We start from the raw sequence: 18,657 nt of genomic DNA on the forward strand, positions 1-18,657 counted from the left end.
TGCATTGAAATCTAAATGCTTGTCTGTGCAAATTCATGAGGAAAGAAGTGAGTTTTTTGATAAATTAGGTTATCCATTTCTAAAGGGATTCTGTTCAAATGAGCAACAGGATAGTGAACAAAGGGAGACCTGAATGCATTTTCCATTGCCTTAGAATGCGTGGGGAAGTGGCTTTCCAGACTCTAGTCTGGCTGCAGATTTTCTTCAAGTAGTGCCCAGAATGAAAGTAATGAATATCATTATTGCAACTTGTGTATAACCAGAGGAATACTCATATCCACCAATAGCTAACCATGTATAGTGTCCTATACAAATGTATGAGAGGGTATGTCTGAAGCACAATGCTAAGTAGTTATCAGATAAGCTTTCCACAGAAAAATATTTCTTGATTTTTTGTTATTTAGATAAATACTTACATATTTACAAGGGAAAAAGTGATTATTGTAGCCACCGCAACTCTGTTTCAAATTTGTATTCTTAAATATAAAACAGGAAGTCCTTGTTACTCAGAAATTAGTCGTAAACTGTGGAACTGTCTGAAACATGGAAACGAAAAGGCGATAGACCATCTGTTCTTCACCTACCTGGAGGTTTTAGAAAATACCACCTAGAAAGCGTTAAGTGGAGTTGAAAAACAAGCTTTTAGGCTACCTTGCTGTGAGAAATTGTACAGGGTAATGCTGTATGGTTCTTTCCAATTCCAGTGGATATCCATTTGGCCATGTATAGGAGAAAGAATAAATAGGAGTAGGGGTTCTACTGCTTTGCATTGTTCAGTGTATTACCTCTTTCTCCCTCTTTCCTCAGTTTTCTCTGCCTTAAACTTCTTTTTTTTGTAAAGTGGGCATGATACTGGAAGCATAAAAGTTGCTGGAAGATTCAGTAAACTTGGTTTTGACAGGAACAACATGGTTCTCATATAGACAGAATTGAATTTACAGTGCATCTGACTGGTCTGAGGCGTGGGAGTCTATCACTAGATGACCAGGACAGGTATTCAGCTGTTGACAAGGAGTGCTGCAGGCTCTTTCTGTTACTCTTAGATTCTTATTATAGGCTATATGCTTGCCATATTTAATTCTAGCCAAATAAATATTTTTTTTCGTAATGACTATAATCATCTGTGGCAAAAACATATGTTGAAATAAAGAAAGGAAACTGAACTAACAAAAGCTCCAGATTCTACTACTTGTAGAGAAATTAGGTCATGCTTCTCTGAAATTTGAGTAGGAAGGGCAGACTGGCTTAGAGCCCATGTAAATTGTTACTCTTTTGTTACTGTGATATTTTGGGTGGCAGTGTCATCAACATGCTAATGGTTAGTTTGCTAAGTCAAATTTTTATACAGACCAGATTCTGCAGTTCATTAGTCACTCCAGTGTCTGGCAGAGAGAGGGATTTGAATGAAAACAAACTGCTGGTGATTCAGCTAGGATGAGACAGAAGCGCTGCTTTTAAAGGAAATAGACAAAGACTCCATTTGCAACATATGTTAAGAGTGCAGTAGAGTTCTAGGTGTACCTCAGTGACTAGCAGATTTGTGTTTCTTTTGGCTGTTCATGGATGCCCAGAAAGCAGTTGTGGCAGCAAGGACACTGCAAGCAGTTGTAAGTTGTGTGTGATAGATCAGTTACATCTGCTTTTCTGAGTATTAGGGTGACTGTTTTAAAGCACTGTGGACAGGAATGAATTTATGCAGTCTCCTGCAGGTGAAAGAAGGTACTGTTCATGGGCAGTGCTGATGGAATTAAAAAAATAGAGTTTGTAGTCAATGTTGGTCTTGCTGCTGGGGGGCAGGGTTTGTGGGGGTTTTTTTAATGAATATGAAAGTGGCAATACAACATTACTTCTGAACTCAGTATCTTCTCTCTGACAGTCGTTGGTACCTTCAAAGTGCACATGTATACTGGCATTTCCCCTCATGCCCCTTCCCATCCAAAATTCCCTCCCAGCCACCAGTACCTTAGGAACTTCTTGTACACAAAGTGGGCTTCTTAAAAATATGATATAAAGCAGGTTAATGATCACCATTAAACTGGCTGGTCTCAACCTGAAACCCTATTTCTTACTGCAGTGTCTTGTCCTGACAGCTAAGATCAAATGAAAAATTCTTGAGTTCAGAATAGAGTTCAAAAACTGTGTGTGGCAGGGATACTTGTGATTCCAGTCTTCCTCCACTGATGTTCCTGAATAGATGATTTTCTGTAACAAAAAATGCTGAAGTGACTTGTTTTAACTTTCAGTCAAGGATTTATGTTAGCGTTTTAATTTCTGTGATTAAGAGTTTCATCTACCAAAACAATAGGAATCTATATACAACAATAATAATAGGGTGAATTATTAGCTAAGTATTCATTTAACACATCTCTATTTTAGTTTTAAACAAAATACATCTGTCACAAGTTTGATCACACCCAAGGATAAATCTGTGGACATTAGTTTTTGTACTTCTAAAATGGTGCAAGAATATGTACTTATTGTATGAGGTAGCATAGATTTTCTTCATTTGTCATGAGAGACTAGTATTTAATGTTACACTGAAAATTTTAAAGTTGGAATACTATAATCTCTCTTAGAATTCTGCACCGAGTCTTTGATTTACTTTCTTCATCACCATGCACTATGGCAGCTATGACAGGAAGGTAGGGATATTGAGGGAGAGGATTCTTGGCTTTTTGATCTTTTCTCACCTCCTTGCCATGTTTTTCCTCATTGTTCTTGTTGCCTTGTGGAAGCAAGAAATTCAGGCTTCATTTGGCCTACGCAGCAGACATCACAGTGACTCACAGCAGCTTGGAGGAATAGCTAACTCCCTCCTGAGGCTTGTAGTCTGGCTTGATGTGTGGGAAACCAACTGAAAAGCAAATGGACATAACAAGGAACACGTGTGAGGGGCTGACTAGGCCTGTTAGGAGTATTAGAAGTGAAAGAAGTTAGTGAACAAAATACAACTCTGCAACACGTTTTTTTCATGCCTTTGATAACATCTTGTATAGTTGTAGGATTGTCACCCCCAACACCCAAATCTTGAGTTGTAAATTTTTAAGTAAAAGGATGATATTATGATATTTTGGCATATTTTATGTTTTCTTAATCCTTTAATTCCTCTGTTTCCATAGAGCAAGTGACTGTGTTGTCAACTGGCTCTCTGTAATTAACACAAGCTGCTTATGTAGTTCTCTAGAGAAACTGGAACTTCTTTGAAGTGTGTCAGTCTAAAATAACTGACGTCCAGAAAGGCTGTAATACATAACACCATTTATATCCTAGAAGACTAGAAAAAGGCTATTTTAATATCTAGTTATAGGTTTATTCCATGGAAATTTTTACCATGTAATCAAAGACATTTCTGTGCATATTTCACTAGTCCTAAAGTTCTGTTCTCCTGTTTTCATTAAAAGTTTCTTTTTCTTTTTCCTCCATAATTCTTTGAGAGTTTTTCCATTTTTTAAGCATTAAATCAGCTAGAAGGGTAGATATGTCAGCTGTTATATACAGTGAGAATACCTAGCCAGGTATTGTCTGTACTGAGTGAACTCATCTGTGATACTGGATCACATAGAATCCACATATAATGAATGTCTTAGCTGCTGTGTATGACTAGATCAGCACTTGCAGCCTCTCACGTCCAAGAAGAGGAGTTTAGACATGTGTTCTGCTGCTCATAAAACTACTCAATGTTTGAAGAAGAGTCTCCACATGAAGGTAGTATAGAGATACAGATCCTGTGATTCCTATTAAAAATGCATTTTTAGCCATTAGAATCAAAATAGTTCTCTTACATAAAACAGAGAGAGTTTAGTCTTTTGCTTAAGCAAAACAGAAATTAAAAAACTGATGAGAGAGAAGTATTTGACATTCCTGCTGGAGAAAATGTTTAAAAAAATCAGGTTGAAACAGAAATCCATTTAGTGCTTTTTTTCATGACATGTTTTCTTATTAATTCAAATGTTTGTATTTAATATTTAAAAGCCCTGTTCTCTAACAGTTAGTGAGGTAATGCTATCTCTATGGTGCCACAATTTCTATAACAGTCTGTGATGCTGTAAACACAATTTTCAGGGTAAATTAAGAAAATCAGGAAGTGACTGAGAAAGCTCTTCTTAAACAAAAAGCATCTAAATAAATAGCGAATGAAGTACAAAATAATGACAGAGGTTTATTGTCAATTCTCAAATATATTAAAGCCTTGGTCCCCTATGCTCTGGGTTCCCAGCAAGAAAATCACTTTATAGTCATGATGTAAATGAAGAATAGCCAGCTTATGTGAGAGAAAGAGAGGCGTAATGGTCTGAACAAAGAGATGAGAGATAACAGGGTATCTTATCTTTGTATAGCATAGACTTCCTTTGTGGCCTTGAACAATTTTTTTGAAACAGTTTGTTTCTAAAAAAGACATAATGCTTGATGTTGTTAGTATCCTGAAGGAATTTCTTGTAACACTGGCTGCTAACAGTTGGTTTCTTCTTAAAATAAAAAAAAAGGACTTTTTTTAGTAACTTCAGTTTATTTGATTTTGGTGTGGTATTTGGCGTTTAGTTCTGCGATTCTGTTACAAATTTTATTGTAACGAATTAGGTAAAGCAGGACTACAGCAAGCAGAGTATTATGCATTGGTTGAAGACAGTGTTTTTGTGATTTAATCATCACTGGTCAATTTGATGTGACCTCAGAGTGCAGGTGGGCTGTGTAAAGGCTTTGTAAATTATTTGACTACATTTTACTGCATTTATTGTGCAGCATGACAGGCGTATTTGGCTATGTTATGTCAGTGTTTCATATTCTGACAAATACACTAGCTTGTTATTGAGAAGCTGAGTTTTTTATTACAGGCCAGATTGTTCTAGCCCTATTATATTCCTCTAGAGTAACAATGACATTTTCTCCCTTTACTTATGCCAACTAAAGCTATAATTTTATGAATTTGGAAGGTATTGGGCATAGTGCTATTTGGAAATCTCTACAGTCTCAGACAAATAGGTTGTGCATGTGCTGATCAATGCAGCAGCCACTTTTCCAGATATGTTGCAGCCCTATCTGCTAAGATTTACTTTGAAAATACTAAAAAAAACCCTCAAAAACAAGCAAGCAATAGAATCTTCCTTTGCTTTTCTCTCTCTACCTGTCATTCATATTGTGCCTCTTGAGATAGGAACAAAAAGATAGGCACCTGTTAATGCTGAAGGTTTGTTGTTACAATGCTTATGTTCCATTTCCAGCCCTTTTGCTACCTTCTGGAATGACTTCAGGAAAATTGTGAGACCTTTCCAAGCTTCAGTTTACCCATCCGTAAAGTTGGGATAAGAATCCCGACCTATTTTTCAAGCCAAATTAAATTCCTTTTCTGTTTATAAGCTATTAGCATTAGATAGAGAAGCAGCATGGGAAAGAATAGTGACTTCTTAAACTTAAATCCGCAAAAAAATAACACTTACATGTATGGTACATTTTTGCTAGTGAGCAGATGAATATATTATCTAAATATAATGAAGGAAAGTTCTGTGAATTGTTTCTTTTACTGTAGTTTTTATTTTGAAATGTAGGCACCACTATGGGTCCTACCAATGTGACGTTGCAAAGGCCCAAAATGGTCACAGGGTTTTACAAGATTATTCTTGTAATATAATTGAAACTCAGTGAAAGAGCAATTGTGTACGGCACAAGAAGAATGACTTTGTATTTTATTTCCATGGCTTTATCTCAAACTATATGAGGCCCTTTGTATAACAGAAATGCCTCCGAGTTTTATGGAATTCACTTTCGTGTTCTCCACTCTCACTGGTCAAGTGATCTGAAGTTCTGTTTGGCCCAGCATTTGAACATGAAAGATTAAGATACTAGCCTAAATGAAACCCAGAGTCTGAACACCCTGATGCTTTCTGAAATTTTGCACCTGGATTTAGAACTGCTTTTTGGGTTTCTTTTTAGTTAAATTTAGTTAAATAATCATCCCTGCCAAGTTTGCCCCATCTGCTGTGGCACAGACACGTACTCTTGCTGTAAAAAAAACAACTGTATTTATTGTACATTTCTTAGTTTTATATTTATATCCATGTGTTAAGTTTGTCAACAGTTCTAAACTTGAGAATTGCTGAGAATATATTGGGGAAGCAGGGTGCCTATGTGTGTGGATTTGTAGTGTGCCTACACTCACCCACATACCCACCCACATTTGAATAAATAAACGCTTATACTGCATGTATGGTATACATGCACTCTCAATGTATGCTTACTCTATATAGAATACAGTGATTGCAAAGGTGTTATAGATCTAGAGCAAGTGCTTTGTATTTTAAATTTGTGCTAGATGAAGTAGATAGAGTCTGTAACTCATCAGAGAAATTCTGTAATAAATTTGTTCCTTTTGTTTGCTGATAAGGTGTTATTTGTTTATGATATTGCATTGGTGAATGTGATCCTGTAATAGATTGGTTTTGTAAATATGAAGTAGAAAGTTTATTGAGAAAGAAATCAGCCCCAGCAGCAGTACCTCTAATGTTGTCTTCCTGGGAGGGTGAAAATGACAAGCAAAACTATTCATTCCTGCTGTCAGGTAAATGAACTGTAGCTGTAACCTCTCACGGGAGAGGAACGATCAGATAGATAAGTTACTTGGGTGACTGCTTCTGAATAGTGCTTTATACTGCTTTGCAGTCAGAAAGAGTAAGAACTAATTTCCATAACAGAGAATCAAGGGGTTGCTGTTTTTTTCCTTCAGGAGGCTGCTTTTCTGTGGGTATCATTCTGTTGTTCTCAGGGAATTCAATGAGTGTTGTGAAGTTACTTCATCTTCTGTAGTAAGTTAACTCTTCTATCTTCTGTATTATCTCAGTATCCAGACAGTATTTAGATACTGGACTACTGGCTTGTTTAGGACTGTCTGTTCTCCACATGTCCCTCTCCATCTGTCTCCCTTCCTCACATATCTTCTGTATTTTCACCGTACCAGAATCTTTAAGGTGCTGAAAATAATTGAAATTTTAGGGTTGGAGGGTTCTTCCTTCCCTTAAAAGTCTAAAAAAAAAAATTAAGTTAAAGTGAAGGATGTCTGTTTATTTTGCAGTCTGGGGAACTGACATCCTTATTTGTATTGAATCATGGGGCTGTAAAAGAGTTGTGGTTCAATGGGGAGTAAAGAAAGGAGGACAGATAGGAGTAGGTGAAATGGAGTGAGGGAAGAAAGATTAGAGTAATGTGTCAAAACTACATTGAGTATTGTTTTAGCCAACCCTCTGTCCCTAAAACCCAGGTAATTCTAGAATTTCTTTAAGCACAAATCAGTTTTAATTTCCTAGTTCTAAAAGGATGCTTAAATGCAAAACTTGTTCAAATTGGTGTTCGGAATATTTAAGAACATCTGTCTGTCAACTTTTTATAAAGCTAAGCTTCGGGCTTTCACTGACCAGTCATCTTGTAAAAAATTTGTAAGCCACAGTTCGTCTCCTTAGAATGCTGCATTCATGTAGCATTTCAAATAAGTGTCCGTATTTCTCCCAGTGCTACTTCTTCTGTGTGAAAAATTGCTTCATAAACACCATTCCAAGACTGAACAAATAACATGTTTTGAAAATTGCTCATGACTATGTTTATTGGAAGAAAAGCCTGAACATTTGCTGCTATTTAGGACTGTAGCCTGAAAAAGCCTGGAAGGTCACATCAATGTGCCTGTAAAAATAAGTATATAAATAGTAAAAAAGGTGCAGCTGTGGTGAGTAGATTCCCTTCTGACACCTGGTGGTTAAAGGGGAAAACTACATGGGGAAATAATGGAGGAGGAAACAAAGACTGTAGTAGGGAATATTGAAAATTATGGGACTAAGGGTTACCAAGGAGGGAGAAAAGTTTAAAAACCCCTCACTATTCTGAAATCATCTCAATTAAAAGTTAAGGATTTCCTTTATGCTACAGGGTGTGGTACATCTTGAGAGAGGTAGATTGCACTCAAGTTTTCCAGGTTTTGTTCTTTAATTACTTTTAAATTGTGTTAACATTATTTTGCATGTTTCCACGTACTGAGTTTAATATGTAAGATTTTTTACAAAAATGAACGTACTGACAATAAGTGACTATATAGGTCATTTATCTTCAAAGCTTCTACTTTCTACTTGAAGTTTTAAGATTGTGGCAGAGAAGGCTCCTAAATTGCTTTTGCAGAGTTTGAAGAGTAACTCATCTATTTGAAATGTGAGTTATGAAGATTTCTGTGGGAAAGGTTTTCACATAAGATTCTACTTAAAATTATTTAAGTAGGTACATTGTTTTATTATCAAAGAAGAAAAGGAAATTTTTGCACAGCACAGTTTTGAACACAAATAGAATAATACTGAATAATATTTGAGTGTATATACTTGCTTTTTGCAACAGTTTTGGAGAATGAAAATTGCTATTTGTAACATTGTGACCCACTGTATCCAGTATTCCCAAAGTTGTAGGTTAAATTTTCCGATCACTAGATTTACCAGTGAACACTCGTACCTTTTCTTTTAGAAAGGGTGATGAACAGTGCAGCTTGCACAGTATCGTGACAAAGATTTACATGAGCATGTATTGTGTGTATTTGTAAATGTTCTTGCTGCTCTGTGTTGAGATAATTTCTGTGATTATACAATTGAACACACGTTAAGCATTTACATAAATTACATAGGTTGTCTAAAACATCCAGATTTTATTTCATGTTTGGTTTTCTATGCATTAAGGAAAAACATGCATGCTGCAGTGTGTATTTTCTTTGCAAAACAGTGAAGCATGCCTCATACTTTTCTAATCATTAGTAATATCTTAAATGCTTTTACTTCTACCACCTGGTGGCATGTCATACATTGGCCACTGTTATTGCAGTCTATATTTTTTTTAAAAAGTGCATGTTCTAGAAACAACTTAAAAAGCAACACAAGGAATTCTTGAAAGTGTTCCCACCCCAAACTTGTGTCTTCTCATCAGATTGTGTGGAATGAATCTGTGAGAAGAGGCTAAGCTTTCTGATCTATCTGCATTGCTTTCCTTGCCTTACCAGGCAACATGAAAAGACAATGAGTGAGCACCGCTGTTATTTCCAACTGAAAATATTGAGGAATTAATAAATTTAGTCATTCTACAGCATGTGATATTCAATTCTGTGTATATATATTGAGCTGAGAGCTTTATAGAGATATTTGCAAGTTTGTTTTCATAGTAAGTGTTATTGTATGTGGCCTGTGATTAACTAAGGAATGTCCATGGGATTTTTTACATGGTAGAGATTTATTTAAATACTTGCTATTTGATTTTGATTTGACTTGATTTTGTGGGCAGTGCTAATATCTAGGAATATCTAGGATCACTTAAGAAATGAAGCCATTCATAAACAGTTGATAATTTTTTGCAAGACAAAATAATATAAAAAGGAGCTGAAAATACTGACTGAGGTATATGTTTGTAGTAATGAATAAAAAGCAGGGAGTCTGCCAGACTCCTTGTTAGGATACATATTTAATGAGTGTAAAAGTATAAATTCCCTGTGTGAAGCTTAAATACAATCTTACTTATGCTTTTGTCTCTAGCTCACCTAAAGCTTTACAAGGAGGGACCACCAGGTGGGTGGAAGAGTGTAACGTTGTCCGTCTGTGTCTAGTCTTTGGTCTCTCTTGTTACTGTAAAAGCAGTATTTACCTTTCCTTGATGGAATAAAAATGTTAAAGGCAGAGTCTGCTGTACCTACCACTGTTTAGGACTAAAAATTTAATAAAGATTACAGAAGTTCTGTAATGTAGATGAGGATCTGTTTTTAGAATTCTAGCTTACATTACTTCAGTTTCAGTGGCTGCCATCCCACTAAAGCGAGTGGAACTTAGGTTGATTTCATTGACTTTCAGATCCATCCCACAATGCTGAGTGTGAAATTTTGCAAAGTTAAGATTTGAAGTCTGATCGAAGGAACATCACAATTGCGAACTGGTGTATTACTTTCTCCTTTTTTTTTTTTTCCCTCATTTCTCTTGTCTGCGAGCAAACTTCAGATAAATGTAACCCATTTTAGAGATAGTCTAATATATCTGTTAGTTGGGCTTTTTATAATCTGGCAGTGCTTATTCTAAAAATCTTTGAAGCAAAGACTGTAGGTGTAGTCAAAATTGAGCTGGAAAAGTTCTTTCTGAGTTGGTGGGCTGTGGTCCTCCATTGTGAGGTATATCTTACGTAAAACTGAGGTAACAGCTGAATTTAAGTGTAAAAGTGAAGTGAATTAATAAATTATGAGAAATATTGTAGCAGCATACTGTTATTGATTTGAATAAATACTGCATATAAAAAATGAGAACTGAAGCTTTCTGTTCAAGAACCGAATTTGCCCTGTTCACTAGCTTAGTACTAGTCAGTTTGGAAGGATTAAAGGGATGATAGCTTTCAACTTTTCCATAACCTTGATGTATTTGGGCACACACTGGTCCTTGTTCAAAATGAGCACATTTAACACTGCCAAAGAAATATAATAAAATCCCATTGAAAACTGTGTGAGGGCTTATTAGATGCTAACTGATAATGCCATTAGTGATGAATCAGTAGGGATGTCTTTTGAAGGAAAAGGAGATTTGATTGTGCTTTAAGAAAGGGAATGAACAATATTAACCTGATTTATGGACGTTTATTTCAGATAGAGCCCCTGCCGTGTTTTTTTGCTCAGTTTTTTATCCCACGAAGAGCAGGACACACAAAGCCCTGGCCAGTACTGGATTTTATATGAGGCTTAAGCAACTTATTTTGTACAAACTCTAGTGACTTTGAAACTCCTTTTAAGCAGCTCTTTTGAATTATTGAATTATTATAGAATGGTGATAACTAACTGAAGCTGAGTTGGAACAAGGTTTATTTTAAAAGAGAATTTTCTGATACTATTCCTCTTTTTTCTACAATGACTTGTCATTTCTGCACTTGCTTGCTGAAGCAACTGACATAATTGAATAAGGCATGTTTCAAAGCATTTGTATTGTTCTGTGTATGTGGAAACGAGAGAAAGCAACATCTTCTGGAGGGTCCTTCTATGACAGCTGAGATACCAGGTGGATTTTGTGGTATTTTAGGTGAAGACTAAGTTTCATTCTGGTGTCATGAAGGTGGTGAACCTGTGTACTTTTTATAAACGTGCTGCTTTTTTTAATATTGAGTTTATATAATCCATAATGTCCATAAAGTACTCTGAAATTTTGGTCTGCCTGTTTTGCTAAAATAAATATTTGAATAAAAGCTTCCTGATGACATACTCAAGTGATGAAATCCCAACTCCCTAGTGATTAAAACACCGTTTCTGAAGAACAAGAAATTTTTTCTGAGTCCTTTTAGTGTAATGTATTGCCTCAGTATCTCTAGCCTGTGTTCTCCTATATTTCTGTAAGTTAAGAAACTGTCATTATACTGTGTATGGATGATCATTATTTGTTTATTCATTAAGCAGTTTCCTGTTCTCACGCTTGTCAAACAATTACAGTGTAACAATCTGCTGAGTTAAAACTTTCTAAGGATTAAGATTAGTTTTCTTTTTTTTTTTGATCCTTTTTTTTGTAATTGAGTTAGGAATACTAGATGCTGTTGGTGAATATTCAGTGTGATTATTTTACAAGACTTATAAACAAACCTTATGACCAGGATAAACTCTTGATGCATTATAGTACTGAAGAACAAGTTAGTCCTTAATTCTACCATGAAACACCATTTAGATGATGATGCAAGTGGGCGTCATATTAGAAGAAATAAATCCAAAGGACTTTGAAGGCCTGTCCTATTCCCTTTGAAGTTTCATAATGAGAGTCCACTCATGTTTGTTACAGCTGCATGAATACTTCTTAGGAAATAAGACAGCGTTCAGACATTTTTGCATTAATTAAAGCAACTTATATTGGAATTTGTTAGAATTTCCCTGCTCATACCATCAGTGATCTTAGGGTAAGAAAGTTATGATGTCTGTATAAACTGTCATTAATTGGACTTCTCAAGAGTCTGGTCTGACTGACTCATCTCTCCCTGACAATTCATTGTTAGCATTTTCCATTTCCCTCACTTGAAGCAGGCCCTACCTTACAGGACTCTGGTGGTGGTGTGGAGGTCATAGAAACACTTAGGTATTAAGAGTTACAGGCCACTGATTATTTACTGCCTGCTTGGAGACTGGGCAAATGAGCAAGCTATTATGTTAGTCCATCCCGTAAAAATCTCCTATTTTTTCTCTCCTTTCCAATGGAACAAAGAAGTAAATAACATCTGAGAATTGTTCATGGAATGGAAAAAGAAAATCACACCACGCATCTCCACCCTAAAAAGCTGGGGTTCTGAAGTGAATGAAATCTGGCCTACGCAACTTCTTGAGCACAGTAAATAATGTTTACTGGTCATACAGATACACAGTTCAGATTTTGAAGGTCTTCTGAATTTGTAACTAGAGATTAGAGGTGTAATTATTTGGGAATTCTGGGTGTTTTAAAGAAGCCAGCTCAAACTAAACCCTCCACTCAATATCCTTAACACCTCAATATCCTAGCTCAGCTTTCTCCGTAGAAACCATAGATCCAAACAGGCCCAGAGAATTTATGGGTGTGTTGCCTGAAGACCATATTTATCTTAGAAGGTCAGGATGAATGCTAAAGCTAAACAGCTTGGGCAGTAAATAGAGATGGACTAATTAATATTCAAATGTCAAGGTCCTAATAATACTAGAATATGCTGATAAAAATATTTTAGATACTTGGGTTTTATGATTATTAAGGCTAGATTTGAGCAGTCCTGTGGTATACATTTTATTTTCAAGATTAGCCTTGAGGACCAAAATTTTAGAAAACAGAGTGCTGTAAAAATTAGTCTGATATACTGAACTTCCTTTGTTTCAGATGATTCTGTTAAAGCTTAAAACTTGTAGTTTTAAAATCCAGTAACTAATAAAAACTGTGTTACCCTTTTCCCCTTATGTAAGTTTTCGTATCTGTCAAATTTTTGGGTTCCAGGTACTTTTGTTTTTAAATTCCTATTCAAAAGAATGTGAATAAAACCTTCTGCTGTCATACCTGTACACCCCTAATGTTCTTTAGTGTATTTGTACACTCTTGCTCCAGCAGATGTGATGTATAAATGGTTGGAGATATTTGTCCACTATTTCACAATATGTGATACTCTGTTCTTTTCACACAGTTGATGTCTGTGATTCTGTAACAAATTCCACTTCTGCCTCCTTAGAGCATTTTAAGCCCTTTGTTCATCTCATCCATCTAAATTATTCACCCATTTTTAATTGTTTGGTTTTGCTTCTTCAGCTTTTCCATTGTGTTTCCACAATAATTATCTTATCTGTTTACATACTATTTTTGATGCAATTACAGGACACAAAGTTGCTTCCTCCTTGCAGTGGGTATTTAGTTAGAACAGTCTCATTTCCTTCTTGCAACCCATTACTTTGTTGAAGATGGTAATTCCATGCTTTAACTGGAGCATTTCAAATGTTGTAGTACCTTATGATAAAGAAAATATTCTAAGAAAATCCTTGCTTTCAGATCCAGATTTCTTTTCCTGATATATTGATATCATTTTAGTCAATGCTATCTTTATATGATCCATATTGCCAACATACTTTAAAATCATGAAGCAGACTGATACCAAATCTGGAAGTTAGCTAAGGAAGAATGTTATAAGATTTGCACTGGTTTTGTCTTTGCAATGTTCAATTCTAAAATATTTGTTTAAAATCAGATAAAATACTAATTATAATTATTTTTTCCTGCAGTTGTGCATAGGCAGAACCAAATATAGCATGACTGGAAGTAAATTTATGATACTTTGTAATGTTGGCTATATCTGTGGATGGCAGAATGGGATCATGATATTAGTCTAGTTGATCACTCCAGAAATCATGGGTTTTCTTTCCCAAGCACCTTGTAAAAATATACAGTTGAAGGAAATTTCAAATGTATATGTAACTATCAAATAAAATTTAACAAGCTAATCATTAGGAAAAAGACAAAAAACTGTATTGAAATAAAAATCTAGATGAAAAAGTAATAAGGTAACAAGTTCACAGTCAGAATAAAAGAACAGTATATCTATATCCATAAATTGGTGAATTATAGTTTGACTTCAGAAAAAAAAAAAAGGAAAAGGTTATTAATGGAGTACAAAACTGCCACCCAGTGGAAGTGGCTAATTTTACATTTTCTCAGTGTCCCTCAGATTTTCAAGAAATCAGAGATCTATTTTCTTGTCACTGGAATGTATAATATATTTACTTGCTATGAAAATTATTCCCAATATTCTTGTTTTGATCATAATTATATTTATAGTAGAGAATAATGTTTCAAACAAACAATACAAAAAAGGACAATTACAATTTTACAAGAGATAACATTTAATGTACAGTGAATGTTGGAATGTGTATATGGAGCTAGATTTACAAAAGATCCGTACCTCTCTTGTACTGGGGAGCCCAGCCCTGGACACAGCACTCCAGTTGTGCCCTCACCAGTGCTGAGCGGAGAGGAAGGATCACCTCCCTCGACCTGCTGGCAACGCTTCTAATGCAGCACAGGACACCGTTGGCTGCCTTTGCTGCAAGGGCTCATTGCTGGCTCACGTTCAGCTTGGTATTCCCCAGGTCCTTTCTGCAAAGCTGCTTTCCAGCCAATTAACCCCCAGCATGTCCTGGTGCCCAGGATTGTTCCTCCCCAGGTGCAGGACTTTGCACTTCCCCTGTTGAACTTTATGAGGTTCCTGTCAGCCCCTTTCTCCAGCCTATTGAGGTCCTTCTGAATGGCAGCAAGACTCTCCAGCTTCATTCCTCCCAGTTTTGTATCATCAGCAGACTTGCTGAGGGTACAAACACTTTGCAACTCTACACTCTGTACATATTCATACATGAACTGGAAAAATGAGACTCAAGGTCGGGAAGTTTGCAGCTGATAAAAAGTTAGTAAGAGTAGTGAAGATAAGACCTGAATGCAAATTTAGCATTCTCTCATTAGAATACAATTTTTTTTCATGAGAATTAAAACAAAAGGTAAAAAAACCCCTAAGGTTGAGGGACTATGCATTAAAATGGCAAAGGAAATCCAAAATACAGAACTATTAAAATGTGCACTTGAGGAAAAAAATCCTAAATGCGTATAGAAAGTAATGAATTCTGATCTGATCATTACTCTTTAAGTAAGACCTTGATGTTAAAATCGATCTTGGGAAATGTCAGCTCAGTGTTTGGTAGTGATCGGAAAGCAGCTGAAGTGGTAGGAAGCATTAGGAAAGAAATAGAAGAAAAAATCTTCTAGATCATCATGATGCTATTGTATAAATGTCCACATTTTGTATTTCGTGGGAACCTGTAGTTTTTTCAATTCAGAGAGGGTACAGTAGTACTGTAAAAGGTTCAGGGAATGACAGCAACTTTGGTCAACAATATGGAACATGTTCCTTATGAGGAAAGCCTATGTAGACTAATATTCTTTCCACTGGAGAAGAATCAGTCAATGCATATGATGGAGATCTCTAAAATCATAAGAAACAGCAAATGAGTAAATGGTGAGCAGTTGTTCACTGCTTCTTCCAGCACAGGAATTGGAGACATCAAATGACCCTAACAGGTGCAGATTCAAAGTAAACAAAAGGCCTTTACCTAATGTGCAATTAATTTTTTTGCTGCAGGATGTTGTCTGCTTGCAGGAGTTTTAAAATCAGCAACGCACATTCATGGAAGAGGAATCCACTTGCAAACTATTAAATATGCAAACAGCTTCTCTGGTTTAGAAAGTTCCTGAATTGCAAATCACGTTGCTGGAAGAGTGTACTGGAAAACTACTACTACCTTTTTGCCAGTTTTTAATTTTTTGCATGTCATTTGCTTTTTGACTGCTGAGACAGGATAGGGTTCTGGCTTGTCTCAATAGAGATATAGTTTTGTTCACTACAAAACTGAATTATTTTTATTTCACAGCTGCACTGCTCTGCACTCTGACAATTCTCAGTTTACCTCTTCAGGAGCCTGTAGAAATAGGAACAAAAACAGACTTTGCATTGTGCCCCCCAAACCTCTGTAAATTAGGAATGTGTTACATGGGTATTCCCAAAGTAAGATGGTTTTGATTAATTCACTGCACTTTGGAGTGCCTTCTGGAAACCGACTCAGTTTCTGGTAAGAATTTCAGTTCCTTTATCCAGCATTCTGCTGCTTTAATGGTCTACAATGAGCTTATCTTTGCAAACTAGATATTTTCTTTTACTTACATAGCTATTTTTTCCCCTATTATACATTAGTGCAGCTTTTGTGTAAAATCTGATTGACTGGATAACCCCCAGGTACCTTCACTGGGTAATAACTATTTCCCTGATAGTGATGTGGATAGAACTCAGAACTTGGAAAAGTGATTTGACCTAGACCACAGGAATGTCTTTGTCCTGCTTCTATGTGAAGAGAGGATCTTCATGGTTTAATGTTGGTCTAAGTTGCGCATTGGATGCAAAATATGTATGGCAAGTCCTAGAGACAGAAAGTATGAATGTAAAGGATGAAAGTGCAGAACAGTGGTAGTAGTAGTGGAGGGAAGGGTCATTTTATCGTTCATATTGTTCTTATGATAATGAGGTCCAAGTAGAGTTCTAGTCTATCTGATAAATCCATATGATTAGCAAGACTGCATTAGATACCTCTTATCTCCTGACTACGGCAAAACATAGGAATAAATGGAAATTTAAGTTTCACAATTGCTAACTGATTTATTTTTCCAACAACAAGAAAAAGGAAACCTTGCACTGTCATGTCACTGAATATCTTTGGTTTTCACTGAGGCCTCTATCCAGATTCCTGTGTACTTTGCCAACTTTCACATTATTTTAAAAAAATATTTTAGTGAAACATTTTTCCACTAACATGGTATTTTAAAATACATTACTAACTACCAGCAGATGTTACAAATATTTTTGTTTATTTAAGACTTTATAATGTATATCTGCTTTATCTCACTATCTGAGAAGAAATATCCAGTTTTATGAAAGTTTGCTTTAGCTGCAGTGGGTTATAATTATTGACTGAAGGAAGCATCAAGTTGCATTAGTAAAGAGTATGCCTGAATGGGCAACAAATTCCATCATTTACTACATTTTTCTTGGAATGGAGTCCTCTCAAAACAGAGGCAAAAGTAGTAAATTAGAAGTAGTAAAGGAAAATTAAGAGTTAGAGCTGGTTGGAGCTGAATCTATGCAGTGAGATTGTTTACTTTGCTTGTTTGCCTTATGTAAACGACTAACATTTTTAATTGTTTTCTCAGTATTGAAATCCTAATTTGCTTGTGGTCATTTTTCAGGATAGGAGCACTTGCCATCTGATTTGCATCAGATTTGTTTGTTTCAAAAGCCCTTCAGAGTAATATCTGCATTAGGGATAGATGACTTATTTATGCCCTGCAGCCACTGTCTTCCCAGCTGGCTGTTTGGAGACCAGGCAAGTACAACAGGATGCTTGTACAATCAGCCTTCTGTTATCCAGCATAACGAAAGACTTTAAAACCTCAGAAAATACAACCCCCCTGACATTACACAAACTAGGGAATGTGCTGGCATGGAATACATTAAAGAGTCACCTTGTGACACATGATCAGCTCGGATCTATAAAGTAGGGTGTAAAGAAGAAGGAGCCAGGCTCTTTTCAGTGGAGCCCAGTGGCAGGACCAGTGTGAGCACACACTGAAACACAGAAGAGTCCGGCTAAACATCAGGAAACACTTTCTCTCTGTGAGAGTGGCTGAGCACTGGCACAGGCTGACCAGAAAGGATGAGGATGATGGAGTTTTGTGGGAGCATTCAGAGGCTGTCTGGACATGGTCCTGGGCAACCAGCTCTACAGGGTTTGGACCAGATGACCTCCAGAGGTCCCTTCCAGCCTCAGCTGTGCTGTGGTTCTGTGATTTACTTCCATGTTGGTCTTGAAGGTCATTAAGGTATTGCAGCACCAGGAAGTGGGAGGTCATGCAACCTTGTATCTCAGCTGGCTCTGAGAACTATCCACATGTTTTCATGTGTCTTAACTAATAAGGAGTTACAATGATTATGTGAGAATCAGGCTGGCTACAGGCTCTGGCATAGTTAATGTGTAACTGTACAAATCACTCTGATAATTTACAGTATTTCTGTATTTTTTCTGTAGTCTGGATGAATCTGTTTTGTGTGTTAAATGGAATTTAAGAACTCAGCAGTGTGTACAGCCTGACCTATATTGTTTGCAGTACAGTTCTTTCCATTAACATGTCATTACTGTTTACTTTCCTGTTGTGATTTTACCATTCTAAGCAGCATCCCAACACCACTGCATAACTAAACTTTATTATTCCATTGCCAGTATGTTCAGAAACTGATTTTTGGAATTATATGATGCAATTGTTCTTTCTAGTCAAATTCTTCAATTTCTCCATGTGCTATCTAGGATGTTAACTACCCATGTAGAATTATACCAAATTAAGGTGGCTTCACAAAAAATATGAGAGATAGACATGAGTTACTTTATATTATACAAAACCATAATTATGATGTGGTTTCTTTTTCATTATAGTATCTTGCACATAAAAATAATTGTTTGTTTGAGAAGAATCAAAAAGGTACTTTGCCAGTTTGCCAGGTGTCAGCTTCTATCCAATAGTTAGTTTCTTCTAGTTAAAAAAGAAATATAAT

The 18,657-nt window shown here is 36.1% G+C and overlaps 1 protein-coding gene across 2 annotated transcripts in view; it reads left to right on the forward strand.

The window, feature by feature from the left end:
* Positions 1-18,657, forward strand: part of FMN1 (formin 1) — a 209,218-nt gene that overhangs the window by 62,418 nt on the left and 128,143 nt on the right. The window lies entirely within an intron of this gene.

This window comes from Strix aluco, chromosome 4, assembly GCF_031877795.1.
Source record: "Strix aluco isolate bStrAlu1 chromosome 4, bStrAlu1.hap1, whole genome shotgun sequence".
NCBI classification, from domain to species: domain Eukaryota; kingdom Metazoa; phylum Chordata; class Aves; order Strigiformes; family Strigidae; genus Strix; species Strix aluco.